The 17,082-nt window shown below is 43.5% G+C and overlaps 1 long non-coding RNA gene across 1 annotated transcript in view; it reads left to right on the forward strand.

Annotated features, from left to right (window-relative positions):
- The window catches only part of LOC125749971 (uncharacterized), a 91,278-nt gene that overhangs the window by 16,772 nt on the left and 57,424 nt on the right, over window positions 1-17,082 (forward strand). The window lies entirely within an intron of this gene.

Here is a 17,082-nt window from a genome sequence, read left to right on the forward strand (position 1 = left end):
AAGGTACACAACAACAAAGCACATTGCAGTTTATATTATAGGTAGCAGTAATTTCAAGATGTGCACTTTTCTTATACTGTTCAGTACAATAATGTAGCAAATATCCATCCATCCATCCATTTTCCAAACCACTTATCCTACTGGGTCGCGGGGGGTCCGGAGCCTATCCCGGAAGCAATGGGCACGAGGCAGGGAACAACCCTGGATGGGGGGCCAGCCCATGGCAGGGCACACTCACACACCATTCACTCTCACACACACACCTACGGGTAATTTAGCAACTCCAATTAGCCTCAGCATGTTTTTGGACTGTGGGGGGAAACCGGAGTACCTGGACAAAACCCCACGACGACATGGGGAGAACATGCAAACTCCGCACACATGTGACCCAGGCGGAGACTCAAACCCAGGTCCCAGAGGTGTGAGGCAACAGTGCTAACTACTGCACCACCATGCCGCTGTAGCAAATATAAAATATATAATAAAATATCAAAGATCAATAATAAGAATTATTATAACAACATGAAAATGTGTACAGTGTGATTTGAAGGATATGCCCTATTCAGGAAGAAACTAAGAATAAGGAGAATATCAGTAGTGAGGATGGTTTTGCACAAATAAAACTACCATACGCTAAGTAAAGGCACCTCCAATTTAACGAGAGCATTGTGTGGTTTATGGCTTTTATGGTCTTAATCTTCTTGCATATATTGGCAACATAAATATAGGAAACTATGAGTTGGGGGGGGGGGGGCTAGTGGGAGGTTCCATGGAGTGTTGTTAGGACCCACCGGTAACAGGTTCAAATGTCCAACTTTTATTAGTGGTTTCGTCAGTGACAGTTTCCTGGTTGCTGCTTCTGACCAAAGATAAAGAAATGATTTTATCTAGTAATCATAGCACTCATTTGTTAATGTATTTTTTGGTGATATGAGAAGTAATATTTAGCAAGTAAGAAGAGAAGTGTGTCCATGCTCTTTATCCTAATAGAAAGTACATTTAAATTTAGCAGACTGCATACTGATCCCTGGCAAAGGTGGAATGAAAGTGTAGCCCGTTTCTCCACACCATCGGTGCTCTAGGTGTCATAGAAACTCTACATTCCATAGGCTCTGTAGATATTGTAGGTTCTGCAGATGTTGTAGGTATGGTGTAGATGTAGGTACAGCAGATGTAAGTGCTGCAGATGTTGTTGGAGGTGTTACAGTTCCTGTTCCAGCTTGGAACATCCTGTCAGCGAAAGCGTCCTCAACCAGACAGATGTCAGCGGCACATGGTGGAGAGAGGACTGTGTAGGCTGGGACTCCAGTGGGGCACAGCCAAACACCCCATAAGGGAAGGATTGTTCTTGGCAAAAAGGAATTTACCATCAAACAGTTTCTCCTGGACATGTGTTATTATTTAAGTATTGATGATGGGTACAACAAAGAGTTTGGAGGCTTTGGAGGAAGTCTTTGAATCAGGAACGCCACAAGAAGACAAACTGGAATGCTTTTTAAAGTCAGCAGCATAGATGAACCTTTTCGATTGGCTGGGGGGGGGGTGTGGGGCACGTGAAGGAATATTCAATGTACTGGTAGTAAGACATGAAAGCAAAGGCCGACTGTTTAGGTTTCGCGGCTTGTCTGTTCATCTCAGATGTAAGACCAAAGAAGAGGGAATGGGAGCCAGACAGCTGTCAGTTAGTCGATATCTCACCAGCTTGGGATATCATGAGTTCTGGACCAATCAGGGCTGCCTGGGAATTTCAGCTTCATTTCACCAGACTGTCGGCCTGCCACAGCATTGTTAGCTAGAATGACTTTGTTTGCTACTAGGAGCTGCAGCAACTGGCCTAAAGCCATCTGATCCTGCTGAAAATGTGCGTCAGTGAGACTTCTGTTGATTTGCAGTATATCAACGGAAATGTGCTAAACGTGTCCCAGATGAAAACTGAGTAAACATCAAGTATAAATCAAGTTTAAATTTAAGCCACGTTCCACAATTTTAAACAATGACAATGTCATAGATAAGGATTCGTGAATGTGTGTCTTTATATAGTCAAAGTCATCTTCAGTTATATGATGAGATGAAATTGCCGTCTCCTTGGTTGTAGCTAAAGAAATATAAATAAATAAACAGACAATTGGATAAGACAGTTAAACAACATATTCAGACAATGACATGAGACACAGAAATACAGTTTAAAATTCTCAATGGTTTATATATAATAAGATTATTTCACCCTTCATTCTATTAATGGGTCCTTGTCTGAACTCTCGGCCATTTAATTGAAATGCTGGTTTTAAATCTGTATTACTTGTATTTCAATGGGACAAAAGAGAGCCTCGGAAGTTAATATTCATTAAATTAATTCTGTGCTGTTTTATGCTCTCAGATTAAAATAACATTAATGAGTGTGATTAAATTAAAATGGTATTATCATAATGATGATGATAATCACAGCGTTGTAATTACTGTCTTTTACTGGAAGCACTCTTTTCAAGTTGTGATACTTGTTACTCTTATCCTTTAAAAATGGTGTTTATTCATTTTCTGTCGAGCTGTATTCCACTCAGTTTGAAAAACAGATTTTGATGCGTTCTTTGTTTAATTAATCTGGATCCAGGAAGTGTACATTTCAGAGTTTTTGGGGAAAAAATATTCAATTAAATATAAGGAACATCTGCCAGTGACATTTGTCATCATCTGCTGTCCGTGGGTAATGAGTCTGGCTGGATGGATGTTTTCGCCGTACTCGTACCTTCAGGACTCGGCACACGGCAGAGCCACCGGAAATATGTCGTCCCCAAAGTCGGCTCAGCGTGACACGGCTGCGGAGGAGAGCGTGAGCGTTGACATAATTAGGCGCCGAGATGCTGACAGTTTCTTCCTCATAACAATTAGGAAATGTGATACGGGGAAGTGCAAACAGCCAGGGTGTTCTGGGGAAAGCCTTCGGGGTAAACAACTTCCAGAAAAGTGCGGCACTGTAAACTCCGACTCACTAATGTCGGCTAATTATGCCGTAATTCACTTCCTGCAGAAACACAAAGTAATTGGCAAGTCGTGGTGCCTGAAGCCTACGGAGAAACACGCAGTCATGTAAAGAGGGATGCTCTACTTTTTTTGGCAATTTCTTCCTCTTTTGGAGTGTGCAAGAGAGATTTAGCTTCAATCTCAAATTAATGGCCCAGCACAGATCAAATTAACCTTCTGATTTGGGACGTTCTGTCTTGTAAATAAGCTGACAATTAGTTTATTTTGCTATCATGTGATAGTAATGATTCTCATTAGCATAATGTGACCTAGTCTGATCTGGCTAAATGCTGGAAGTTTAATGTACTGTTTGTCAGGCTTGGCAGAGGGTGCTGCCGGAATGAGTGTTTGCCAATGGCCCCTCAGCCGATAGCATAAATCTCAAGGTTATTTATTTGCTCTGCTATGGTCGCTTTTAACTGTGCTGAGAGTTTACCGTGTTAAAATGGCCATTTATGTCGGCCTTAAACACGACTTCAGGCCTTTATCCTAGCCAATGCCCACATGGTTGTTTAATAAGTTCTGTGTACTAAATTAGCAAATCGGGGAATGGCAGGCATAAAATGCACCAATGACATGGCACGGCCGTTAATTTTTAAAGCATGCAAATGCACGTGTTTAGTTCATTTACATAACAATGCTTTGCACATGTGTGTGTGTGTGTGTGTATGTTTTTTCCTTTTTTGCAGAAGTTCAGGACATGCTTCGTAGTGTACCCAGGACATGCTTCGTAGTGTACCCAGGACATGCTTCGTAGTGTACCCAGGACATGCTTCGTAGTGTACCCAGGACATGCTTCGTAGTGTACCCAGGCTGAGCTGAGGAGTGTACCCAGGCTGAGCTGAGGAGTGTACCCAGGACATGCTTCGTAGTGTACCCAGGACATGCTTCGTAGTGTACCCAGGACATGCTTCGTAGTGTACCCAGGCTGAGCTGAGGAGTGTACCCAGGACATACTTCGTAGTGTACCCAGGACATGCTTCGTAGTGTACCCAGGACATGCTTCGTAGTGTACCCAGGCTGAGCTGAGGAGTGCCTCGAAAGGTACAACCCAACTAAAGGCACCTCTGTTTTGGCATTTGCGGTTTGTCTGTCCCGTGTTCGACATTCCGCAACCGCGAGGTAAAAATACCAGTCAGTCTCTAACACACCGAACACCTGCATTTTCCTTTCGGGTTCCTTCCAGACAATTTCTTCTTCACAACAACATTTGTGGTATAAATATGTGGGCAGGCTTTCTCTCAGAACTGTACTGCCCCCACAAAAGAGCAAAGGAACTGATTTTCTGTCATATTAATTGAAATAATTTTATTGAAAGTAATTCCACAGCTAGTTTCCACAGTCATAATGACAAATTGCGAGCCTTGATTAGAATAAGTCCCAGAATGAATTGCTGAGGATTATCAATTATACTTAAAGAAACCTGGCATTGTAAAGAATTTGAGTAAATATTACTGAATTTATTTATCTGATAGCTTGAAAGCAGTAATAATGTCATTAATAATTATTTCAATAATAATAATAATACTGATGAGGAAAAGGGGAGGGAAAAAAGACAGTTTGAAAATGTTGACTAAAACACCGGATCGTCATACCCTGAAGACACATTTTCTGCTAAAAGGAGAATGAAATGCCGGGAACGTTTGACATTGCACTGCTCTCGCTTTTGGCTCCTGTGAGACAAGACTGTTGCAAACACTTTTGCTTGCTGTACAGAGGTGTTTGAGGAATAAACTCACTTAACGGCAGACTGCTGGGTCCCTGAGCAGAGTACCTGAGACGTCAAATTCATCCTCCGCTTTGGATTCCACTGCTGAGCTGCTCATAACGAACAAAACTCCTCTGCTAACGAATAGTGTGCCGTGATTCTTCCACGGCACCATTGAAATGTGTGAAACGGAGGTTCAAAGCTGCCGTCCCAGGAAACCTCAGTGTTTCTAACATATTCCAGAAGTTACACCCATCTCAGCATTGTTATAATTCCTTCTGGTCGTGTGCATCTCAGAAGTCAAGCAGGTTTCTTCAATTAGTGCTTTTTCTGCACCTAGAAATCTAGGTGAAGTGCTTCTCTAGTCAAAAGGGTTACAAGGGTGACAGCTTGCAAATGACCAGAGTTTGCAGTCTGAGGAACCAGTAACCAACGCAGAAATGCCTACCAAGCCCAGGAACATGGCGTGCTTCACCTCCATTCTTATGAGAACTTCTCTAACTCCACCAGCCCACATGTTCTTCTACCTCAAGATTAATTAAGGTCAACTGACATTAGGCTGAAGCACCTGGCCCTTGGCAGAGACACCTCTTTGGAATCTCAATGATTTTTTTAGTGCTCCAGAGAAAACTTATATTTCAGCTCTTAGGAAAACAACAGGGAGAAGCAGAAGCGAGATGAAAGAAGGTCAACATGTTGTGACAGATGTATCTATTAAACGGAGTTACATTCTGTATCATGATATGATGCTAGGCGCTCATCCCCCAATTCGGTATCTGGACGACAATCAGAAGACATTCCAGACCCCGTTTTCATCTTTTTAAATGCCTAAATAAAGGAATTATGGGGAATTCATGCCATGGATTCCCAGAGCATGACTTCAAGGTGTCCTGCGGTGAAATGTTTGCATTGGTGTAGCTGGGAAAACATGACCATACATCACAGAGACCCAGAAGTCATTGCTGCTACATTCCCCTGCCCACTGACAGGCACACGCACGGCCAACTTGCCGTCCCACCTTCCCAGACCCAAGATATTTATCCAATCCGTATGCGGGAATCCTTACAGCCTGAGGAACAACAGCAGGTTCTCACCATCCACTGCTTCTCTAACTGGGAGGCTGCGATCTGGCTGCTGTTCTCCGGGTTCATAACCAGTCCAGCCGCATATAAAAACAACACACCCCCAGAAAAGCAGGCTTTGTTGGACCTCCTATAATATATCTGAAAGCAGAAAAGAAAACTTCCTTCTGTTTTGCTCGAATTATGATTCCAGATGTGAGAAGGTCAAAGGTCAAACATAAAAGCCCAGGAACACGGCGTGCCCTAAGCTGTGGCTAGGCCCCTGCGTGTGCAGGGGTGGCCACAGGGGGGCGACCCGTGAAGCGGCTGCCGTTGCTTTCCCTGCCACTCCCAGTAGGAGGTCCCATTCTGCATGGGGAAGTTACAGCATGGCACCTCCTCTCCTGCGCCAGGGAGCTGTCAGCATCTGACGTATTTCGAGGGAAAATGGGGTTTAAGGTCCCTTCATGTTAGCTTAAAACTACTTTGCAGCCTCAGATTTCAGAAGCTCATCTTATAACTCAATTAATGACTCAATTAACCTGAAAGTGCTTACAAAACGTTTTCGGTTGTTTATTTTTAGGATTATTTTGTTTTGTTTTTTTATGCTTAATGGTGACAAATACGGAAAAGGTGTTTGCGTGGCTCGCTGTAGACCACCTTAGATCGCACCGTTGACCATTTGATCAGAAGTCCCACACTTTAATCTTTGACTCCAGCAGAGATTTTAATGTTCAGTATGTTCAGTGACACGGAATTGTACTGTCATTCCTCCACCACAAGAGGCAGCGTGCAGTAAAGCAGACGTTGGAAGTTAGGGCTCAGATCAGTCCATTACCCAGAGTCGGACTTCGCTCTGAAATTGAGCTAATTTACAAAAAGCACTAATACGATTATTTAAAGTGTGTCAGAAGCTTAATAAGTGTGGAAATTGACTTGTCAAATAAGGTGCCTGAGACGTGTTAAATCGCATGATTACGGAGGAAATCCTCAGCTACTTTATTGTTTCTTTACATATAGTAATCTGACAAATTAAAATATGGCAGACAACTTCATTAGAATTTAAAAAATCGAAGGAAATTAGTATGACGGAGACAACTTTATTAGAATACTGCGGTAATAATAATGAGCTTTACGGGCTAAGCTAGCTTTGCCTCTTAATTATTCACACTGCTTCTGTTATCCTGGCGTCTTTGAGCCAAAAGACTCCGTCTGTCCAGATATTTAACCAGTCAGTAAAAACTTGGTAATTTGATAAGAGTGGGCTGCCTTTTAGGAGATTAATAGGCATGATAAAAGAGAAACAAATAAAGGCGGTAATTAAATTTTAGAAAATTAGCTTAACTTCAAACCACGGGCCTGTAATGTGAAAAGCCAAGCAGCCCATTTGTCTGGGCCTGTCAGGATTCCTCTGTCGAGCAGGAAGGGAGCAGAAGAGCCACTAGATGGAGTCAAATCCTGCTGGAGAGCTGAGTGGACACACACGACACACACAGACAGTCACAAACAGGGCACCACCAGCTCAGAGTGTCATGCTGACCCAGCCACACCTGCAGCCAGACGGCCTTATTCACGAGAGCCATCTTTCTCCGTCCGGATTCAGGAAATGGATTCTCGTTTAGCAAAAAAACTGATTTATGGCCCCGCTCTGCCTGCTATCCTCATCGTGGATCCTCCAGGTCAACCCTTTTGCAACATTTGCCATTATTTAATCTACAGAAAAAGTAAGCTGAATGCATTACCAGGATAGAGAGTCTGACACCTCCCAGTTTAAAGGGAAACAGTCAGTATGACAAAGCCAAAGGTGGCATGGCGACCGGTGTTTGGGTTCACGCTGACCGACCGTGCTTGCTATTCTGCTGGCAGTACGACAGTCCCACTGAGTGCTTTAGTAATAAGTGGGCGTTCAGACGAGGTGGAGTCTTTCTGTAAGTCAACACCGAAAGATTCAAATTCGGGAAAGATTGTTCATGATCGATTTGAAGGGGCAAATCATGGAAACATTAGATTAATCTTCTAACTAATAGGCAATAGATATACACAATGAAGGATAAATAAATCTGAAATGATCTAATTTACCACTCCAAAATAGCATTTACTAATATTATTTATCGTAAAAAAATTTCTGGTTATTTATTGCATACCTTGTGTATGTACAGCACTTCTCATGTATTTCAAACGCTTAATGGCAAACACTTTCCTTTAAAATGAAAGGTTCTGATAACTGGCCTGATGTGTGGACAAAGTGTGTTATGAATATGGACCATGAAACCGCAATGCTAAATCTAAGCAAGAATCTTCTACACAAGAGCTTGCCGCTACTCGACGCACATGTGATAAAACTGACATCCCTTTGTAATATGTCATATGTGTCAAATGGTGCTTTTCCACTGTCAAACAGGAACCGACCCATACATCAGTACAGCACAGTTCCAGTTACACTTAGCCTGGCTCGCTAAAGGTGCTGCCAAGTTCGGAGAGTGACAGGGATGTAAAACCAAAGAGACGCTTATTTACTGTTCACACAGTTCACATCATGATTTACTATGTGCAGTTATTATTATTATTATTTTAATGTGTGCCAGTTTGCTCTGGCACATATCTAAGAATGCTGTGTTATGCAAGTATCAAACGTTAACGGAATTCGCATTTGCTTTTGTAAATTGCAGCACGTATAAGTTCCATTCAGCTGTTCTATAACACTTTGTTAAAGTAGGAGGATGGGAATTTTCAAGTTCAGAGTTTTCAGGAATGTGTTACCATGTGTGATACTGATAATAATGAATAACATGTAGAATATACTCTTTTTCCTCCAGATAATCCATGTGCAGATCACCGGTATCGCCGTGCATTTCTACCGATCAGGTGGTGGTAACGCAACCAGCTGGATTTGGTCTCGTTAATAAGCTGCTAATAAGCTGGGACGTGTCGGCGCAGGTCTGGCTCGAGTACGGCTTGCATATTTTGCAATGGAAAAGCACGAGTTTAAGGTACAGGTCGGGTACAGCTCGGTTCTTAGTGGCAGTGGAAAAGTGGCATTAAATTTGTCAGGCATTAAAAGGCTCTTGGAAAAAAAAAAAAGTTGTTTTAACTTTATAGGCAACTTTGTAGACCTGTCCCAACAAGACCATGAATCTGACGGGCTTTCATCAAGACTGGATCCGCATGTTCCACTCGCACGCTTATGTGGCTGTCCCGTGTGCCAGCTATGGTAGGGTGGTTGTCTCGAAAAAGCTGGGCCTGCTTTGCCAACGTGCAATCCATCACCGGACCCTCCCGGGGTTGGGCATCATGGCCTACGGACAAGTGCTCTACACCAGTGGAATAAAAATGAGACCGTTGATACCTATGAAGCTCAGAGGTTGATAATGGCACGTTGTTCTTTGCAGCATCTCAGTTCGTGGCTCCCACTTTCTGTGTGAACATCAGTGATATGCATTGGCAGCAGTGGCACTCCATCGCACCCCCATCGCCCGAATGGTGCACCGATGTGGCCATGCTAGTGGTTAGCGACAAAACCAGCAATACTGAGTTATTACGATGTTTTGTTCTGATGGTAAAAATGCAATCTCAGTCTCGTTGGCGTCATTCCCAAGCTGCCTGCGAGTGAGATCAACCTGCTGCTCGGTGCCAGCAGCCATTCTGTGTTTTTCAGCTTTTTGCATTAATAACATGGCCAGAATTCTTTTACTGTGGGTCCAAAGCGTTGCACAAAACATCAGTCCCATGGGTTTAAGCATGTAGGTGTCTAATTAGTGTAGAAATCTGGAAAGTTTAATATGTATTTCAACTTCAATTCAGGACATTACTTTAATGATTATGAAAATAACCAGCATAGTAAGGTAACCATCCGTGCCTTTTCCTTTTATTATTGTTTTAAAAAGGGCGCTTTTATTTCCGTCTTTTGGTCGACGTAGCAAAGCCTGGCCTGTTCGTGTTCCAGGCTCTCTTTAATAAAGGCATCGCCCACGCATTTTGGGGGCGTCTACGACGACGGTGCCCGAGTCTCTTCCAGCGCAGCGTCTGTGGAAAGGAACATGTGAAAACAAAGACTACATAGTAACATTATTAGCATCAAGTTTTGCACTTTGAGTGTGTTTGTTGTTTTTTTTCCCCTCGGATTTCAGCATGGATGATCGCTTTTGATATTCCCCTGTCATCATTTATCATTTATGGCGTGCGGTCATCGCCGGGCACGCTTCTGAAAACATCCAGTCTCCGCAGCTCTCGCTGCTGTGATGGTCCCCGTCTGAGCTCGTCCGCGGTTTAAAAGAAACGTCAGTTTTTCAAAGCGTATTTCATCCCTCTCCCACATTTTGTCAAACCATATTTAACTGTAAAGAAGGAATTGACTTTTCCCCTTGATTCTGACTCCTTTAAATGAAGCGAAATATGAGTAATCAGATTAGCCATTCTGCGTGGCCTCCCCTTTTATGCTTACATTAACTAACACAAAGAGGCCCCCTACAGGTTAAAGTTTAAATGTGGATTACCAGATAAAGCTACCCCTGATTAGGTTACTACGGTGCGAAGAAAAATTAGATCAGCTTTTCATTTTACTTCACGAACTTCATCCCTCTGTTTCTTTTATCCCTGTCTTTCTTTCTTCCTCCCTCTTTTTTTTTTTTTTTGTTTGCACCCTGTCCTCGCGAAGTCACAGCGAGGATATTAATTTCGGCACAAAATCTTTTAACAATTATGCAAATGAAGGAGAGGCTTGGCAATACAGTATGGAAAGCAGGCCCTGAAAAAATGTCTTCATTAAGAGCAGATGGCTGTGGTGCTCAAAGCCATTTGTTACAGAGAGAAGAAACAGTTTAGACAATGTAAGATCTAAAAGTCATCCGATGTGTTTACCCCACAAAGCACTATTTGTTGTGGCAGCATGGTTTTTGATTATTTTCTGGAGTGTGTACATAATTACAACACTTCTGATAGGACAGGCTGGATGGAAGACTTCTGCTCATAATAGCTATTTTGTGTCCATATTCATTTATCTGTAAAATAGCATTCTGACATTGAACATCATGTAAATGAAACATCGTGACATTGGAAATCATAGAGGTCTCAGTATACGATATACGAGGGACTTCATTTCCTTATTGGCGATGTAGCCCAAGTACTGTAAAAGAACTCATGCTATATAAAGTTCCAGAGATTTATGACACAGGACCCTGTGACTGGAGACTGACTGTGTTACTGTAAGAGTGTCTGTGTTGTGGTGTCAGGATTATTTTCTCTCTCATTGTCCAATAAGGCTGTCCGGCATGATACCGTCTGGCTCCTCACAGCCAACATATTTATTACTGTCACAGATGTCCAAACTTTTTATGCTTCTGGAGAGTAATTAATTTTTTCGCTAACTCTTTCTCTGTGGTGATGGATGGTTGTTTCATTGTGCTACTTGGCTGTTGACAACAAAAAAATGTTCCTTGAAACAAAAGAGATTTGCAGTTCCTGCACCGCACTATAAAAGTACTTACCACACCGAAGATCGTTGGAATGAGTCTTTTGTTTCTCTAATTGATCTTCAACGTAAAAGTGCAGCAGTAATTTGACCTTTGTTTCATATATATATCACAAACAAATGAAACAAAGGGAACAAATGAGGACACAGAAGACATGAATGTTATAATTTACACAAATAGGCCTGTACACCATACATCCACATTAAAGATTTTTTTACAGCACTCAAATTTAAATACCAAAAGTAAATAAATTTAACTATACAGAATCTATTAACTAAATTATTATTTTTTAAATGTAGTTAATTCGTTTAACCCTAATGAATGTCATACGTGATTATATGAAGACTAGTGCCATTATGAATAAAAACATTTTACCTGAACGACTCTATACTTGGTACTATTTTTTAAAAAAACTTTCATTTGAGCCTCTTGTACGATTGTTTAACTGGCATCATCATGCACATTTCTGGGTAAATTTTCGTACGTCTAATTAAACATGAAACAGGTGTGTACACAATTATGACTAAATACATAAAAATGCGAATAAAAACAGTCTGCAGACGTGGGACGCAGGATTCAGTTTTATGTGTCAGCACAGGGCAGCGTTCTGAGGCTGATGAAAACGCAGCGATTCGCTTGTCCGGGTCAGCGCCGCTACCCGCCGCTCTCGACTCAGGCTCCCTCAAGGCCGACTCTAATTATTTTAGCTGCTCCTGCAGCCTCTGCGAAGAAAGCCGACCGTAGAGGAACACCGCCAACACGGTGTAACTGCGTTTGGCAGCGCGTTAAGTTCAAGGAGGAGTGCGCCAGCCACGGTGAATTATAATCCGCCCGTCTCCCTCAAGAGGCAGACAGAACCTGCGTGCGACCGCAACCGAACGTCAAGCTTCCCTTCACGTTCCGTAGTCATTAAAAAACAAATCAAGATAATCGCCGCGTGCCCGTGGACGCTGCCCTGTAGCCATTTCTCATATTTTATAGAGCTATTTCCGCAGTCTGGGAAAATTGGACTCAGTAGAAGTGTCCACAGTAAAAATTATTTAAAAAAATAAAATGGGAATGAGCAGGGACTTCTTGAAATGCTACCACAGCACTATACTACGACTGTGTTATGATTAAAGCTTTTCATATCGCACCACATTAGCACACGCTTTACATTTTTTAAATGGCAAATGTTCGAGAGGTACGAAGAAATAAAATATGTATTTGGCGCGCTTTGTTTACATAAATTACATTGACCTGTCTGTCCAGACTAGAAGTCGCAACAGTGTGACTCCCCCCCTTAACGGCCGGATCTTAATTAATTACTTATGCACGGAATAAACACAAGTTGAATGGGGCTAGACGCTCCTACCAATGTGCGCCGTGGGCCCTCATGAGCCCATGGTGAAAAGGGGAGCGTTTTCATGCCCCTCGAAAACATGCAAATGCCATGAAAAGATATGACATCAATCCTAGCAAAAACACAAGGGGAAAATGAATGATGTTATTGTAACTTTATACATCAATCATGCTCAATACTTCGCGAAAACAATATAGTTTTGTTTGCATTTCAGAGGTGACAAACAACACTTCTGACTGGCTTAATACTGTCAATTTCCATTACTCAAGACCTGAAGCAAATCAGAATTAAACTGTGCCGCCGTTGCTAGGCAGCTGAGTTCTCTTGACATGGTGGTTAGTTTTTCTTTCACAGGCTGACAAGAGCAAAGTGAAAGAAGTTTTGAAAAAGTTGATAAAGGCGCTCAAAGGCGGCGGATAATTGGTGCCGCGGGATTGTGCGCCGTCCCTTGTGTGGAAACTTTCCGGCTGGGGGAAGAGAGGCGGCGGGCGAGAAAAAAATTTAAACTCTTGTACACAAACTTGACCCGGAGACTTCTGCAGGTTTCAACAGTTCATTTGCGGAGCCGGGAGGCGGAAACCCGCAGTACCAGCAGTAAACGTTTTTACACAGAATCTCTGAGGGGGAAAAAAACAATCGATACGTGTTATTGGGAAAAAAAACTGTAGAGACACGGCAGTCAAAAAGAGAGTTGGAATGAAGACTGAGGCTCTTCAGAGGTCTTAATACTAGTTATAATTTTGGTAACTGGAAAACCAGTATGATGGCACATAAATTCCCAGCGACCAATTATTAAAATACACTGCTGTTTAATGTGCAGGAAAATGATAGCGAAAATAAATGATTGTATTTATGATGGAACAATAAAGCGTGGCGCTATTTATCCCTGTACTTGACCCTCAAAAACATAGCAAGGCAGTGAAATATAGCATTTGTTAATGCCCCCCCCCCCCCTCCCCAAATATACCGGCGCCTTGTTAAGTAACCCGTAAATGCCGGCGATCCTTCCGACGACTAGCGGAAGAAAAAGTGCACAACCAGACCAAGAGGGACCCAATTAATGCTGGATTAACATTCATGGTTATTTACAGTTGCTTTTTTTGTGCTTGTCCCTGTGCCCTGACTTTCTCTAGAAAATTCTGGCGAGCCAAGGGCCCTGGGAAAAAAAAAAAAAAAAAAAACGGGGGCTGTTCAGAGGCGAGAGGCGGCCGAGGTGGCTGGAGCCTTTGTGAGGACAGCGTCTTGCTCATTATGCCCTCTCAATCAGCACTCCTGCACACAGGAAAGCCCCTGTAAGGCCCATCTGCTGAGGCTAATCTACAGGCAGGACCCAGGCCGACGTCTGGGCCACCGCTAGCCGCTTCATTATCCTCAGATCCACGGCTTCATAAGGGATCAGCCAAAGCCTATTAATGTAAATAATAGCCAAAAATGACAGGCTTAGCGTGGATTGGAAGGAAGTCGAAGAGCGGTTGAGCAGCGAGCTCTGATTAATAGAGAAAAGCATTAGGCTGCGGGGTGAGGGGGGGGGGGGGTAGCCCGGAATTCCTGAAGCTCAGGGTTGTTAGGGTTGCTGCTAGCATCTGAGCCATGGCGATCCTTGGCTTTCTTTCACTTTGATGAAGCTCAAACAGGGAGGAGGGGGGCCTCCGAGGATCCGACAAGGGCCCCGGACCTCAGCTGGATGGCCGTCTGGAGTTGTTGTTGGTGGAAAAATTCACAGGGAGAGTGAGATAGAGGGGGAGAGAGACTTTTTTTTTGGCAGTGCAGTGCCCCAGGATAGTGGCGTTCTAATTAAGGGTGGAATAGATACGATTCGCAATCCACTCCAAAGTCGCCTAGCAGTGTCCTGTGCAGATGCGCTGGCTGTTAGTCGTGCTAGCTGTCAGTTTTTACAGTGACCTCTCTCTCGCGGACGACTTTGGCATAGAAGTTACAGTGTGTCAAATGCTTCAGAAAATATGCTGTATGTTCATGTGCAGCACTTGAGAGAAACGTGAGGGCTTGGATTATTATTATTAATAATAATAATAATATGATGATGACTAATGTGGTATGTTATGGTTAATGTTTTTTTTTTTTTTGTATTATCACTAATCTCATCCGTAAAGTTATATCTGATTTTCAAAGTTGTCAGTGTCTCAATTAAATTTTGTGTAAATTAGACAAAAACAAAAAGGAAAATACATTTTAGATGGTACCTTCTTGATCTAAGCTAATTCCATCATGGTGGCCATGAAATAAATATATCAGACTTGTGGTTTTATCGGTGGACCAGATGATAGTGATGACCGTGGCTGGTTGGCATGGCAGCTACGACAGTGACCATGCAGCATCACATGCTCGGGGCAGCAATTCATCAGCAGGATCTTGAATGACATCACCGTGCCCCTGTGTGGCAACTGTTAAGTCCGTTACAATGGAACATAAACCTTGTACCCTCAACAGCATTAGGTAGCTTCTGGCAAACAACTTGGGGTGGATGGTGTCTTCCCATTCTCTCTGTGTTTGTGTTGGTACCGTTTGAACTGCGTGGTCCCTTCCTGTTCTCTCAGTCTCTGTGTGTGTATCTTTTGGAATCTCCGGTCTCTTCCCATTCTTTCGGTTTCTGTGTGGGTACCATTCGGACTCTGATCCCTTCCAGTTCTCTTTGCCTTTCTTTGAGAATTATTCAGACTCATCGGTTCCCTCCCGTTCTCTCTCTGTTTCTTTCAGTACTGTTTGGACTCACCAGTCCCTTTCAGTTCATTCTGTTTTTTTGTGGGTATCGTTGGTTCCTTCCTGTTCTTTCACCATCTGTGTGGGTACCGTTTGTTCTCTCAGGTGTCTTCCTGGTCTCTTTGTGTTTGTTTTGGTACTGTTCTGTCTCTCTGGATCCTTCCAGTTCTCTTTGTGTTGGTATGGATACCGTTCGGACCCTTCAGTCTCTTTCTTTTCACTCTGTGTTTATGTAGGTACTGTTCAAACTGTCTGGTCCCTTCCAGTTCTTTCAGTGTCTGTGTAGGTACCGTTTGTTCTCTCAGGTCTCTTCCTGTTCTCTATGTGTTTGTGTCGGTATTGTTCAGACTCTCAGGTCCCCTCTGGTTCTCTCTGTGTTTATGTAGGTACTGTTCGAACACTATGGTTCCTTCCCATTCTCTCAGTATCTGTGTCAGTACCGTTCGAACTCTACAGTCTGTTCCTGTTCTCTCTGTGTTTGTGTCGGTACTTTTCGAACTCTACAGTTTATTCCTGTTCTCTCTGTGTTTGTGTCGGTACTCTTCAAACTCTCTGTTCCTTCTGGTTCTCTTTGCTTTGGTGTGGGTTCTGTTTGGACTTTCTGGTCCATTTCCATTCTCTCAGTGTCTGTGTGGGTGATGCTCAGACTCTCCAAACTCTTTCCGTTTCCTCTGTGTTTGTGTTGGTACCGTTAAGTCCCTCTGGTCCCTGACAGTTCTCTGTGTTTGTGTGGGTACTGTTCAGACCCTCTTGTCCCTGCCAGTTCTCTCTGTGTTTGTGTGGGTACTGTTCAGACCCTCTGGTCCCTGACAGTTCTCTGTGTTTGTGTGGGTACTGTTCAGACCCTCTAGTCCCTGCCAGTTCTCTCTGTGTTTGTGTGGGTACTGTTCAGACCCTCTTGTCCCTGCCAGTTCTCTCTGTGTTTGTGTGGGTACTGTTCAGACCCTCTAGTCCCTGCCAGTTCTCTCTATGTTTGTGTGCGTACTGTTCAGACCCTCTAGTCCCTGCCAGTTCTCTCTGTGTTTGTGTGGGTACTGTTCAGACCCTCTAGTCCCTGCCAGTTCTCTCTGTGTTTGTGTGGGTACTGTTCAGACCCTCTAGTCCCTGCCAGTTCTCTCTGTGTTTGTGTGGGTACTGTTCAGACCCTCTTGTCCCTGCCAGTTCTCTCTGTGTTTGTGTGGGTACTGTTCAGACCCTCTTGTCCCTGCCAGTTCTCTCTGTGTTTGTGTGGGTACTGTTCAGACCCTCTAGTCCCTGCCAGTTCTCTCTATGTTTGTGTGGGTACTGTTCAGACCCTCTAGTCCCTGCCAGTTCTCTCTGTGTTTGTGTGGGTACTGTTCAGACCCTCTAGTCCCTGCCAGTTCTCTCTGTGTTTATGTGGGTACTGTTCAGACCCTCTGGTCCCTGACAGTTCTCTGTGTTTGTGTGGGTACTGTTCAGACCCTCTTGTCCCTGCCAGGTCTCTCTGTGTTTGTGTGGGTTCTGTTCAGACCCTCTAGTCCCTGCCAGTTCTCTCTGTGTTTGTGTGGGTACTGTTCAGACCCTCTTGTCCCTGCCAGTTCTCTCTGTGTTTGTGTGGGTACTGTTCAGACCCTCTAGTCCCTGCCAGTTCTCTCTGTGTTTGTGTGCGTACTGTTCAGACCCTCTAGTCCCTGCCAGTTCTCTCTGTGTTTGTGTGGGTACTGTTCAGACCCTCTAGTCCCTGCCAATTCTCTCTGTGTTTATGTGGGTACTGTTCAGACCCTCTAGTCCCTGCCAGTTCTCTCT

This window comes from Brienomyrus brachyistius, chromosome 1 (assembly GCF_023856365.1).
Source record: "Brienomyrus brachyistius isolate T26 chromosome 1, BBRACH_0.4, whole genome shotgun sequence".
Classification (NCBI taxonomy): Eukaryota; Metazoa; Chordata; class Actinopteri; order Osteoglossiformes; family Mormyridae; genus Brienomyrus; species Brienomyrus brachyistius.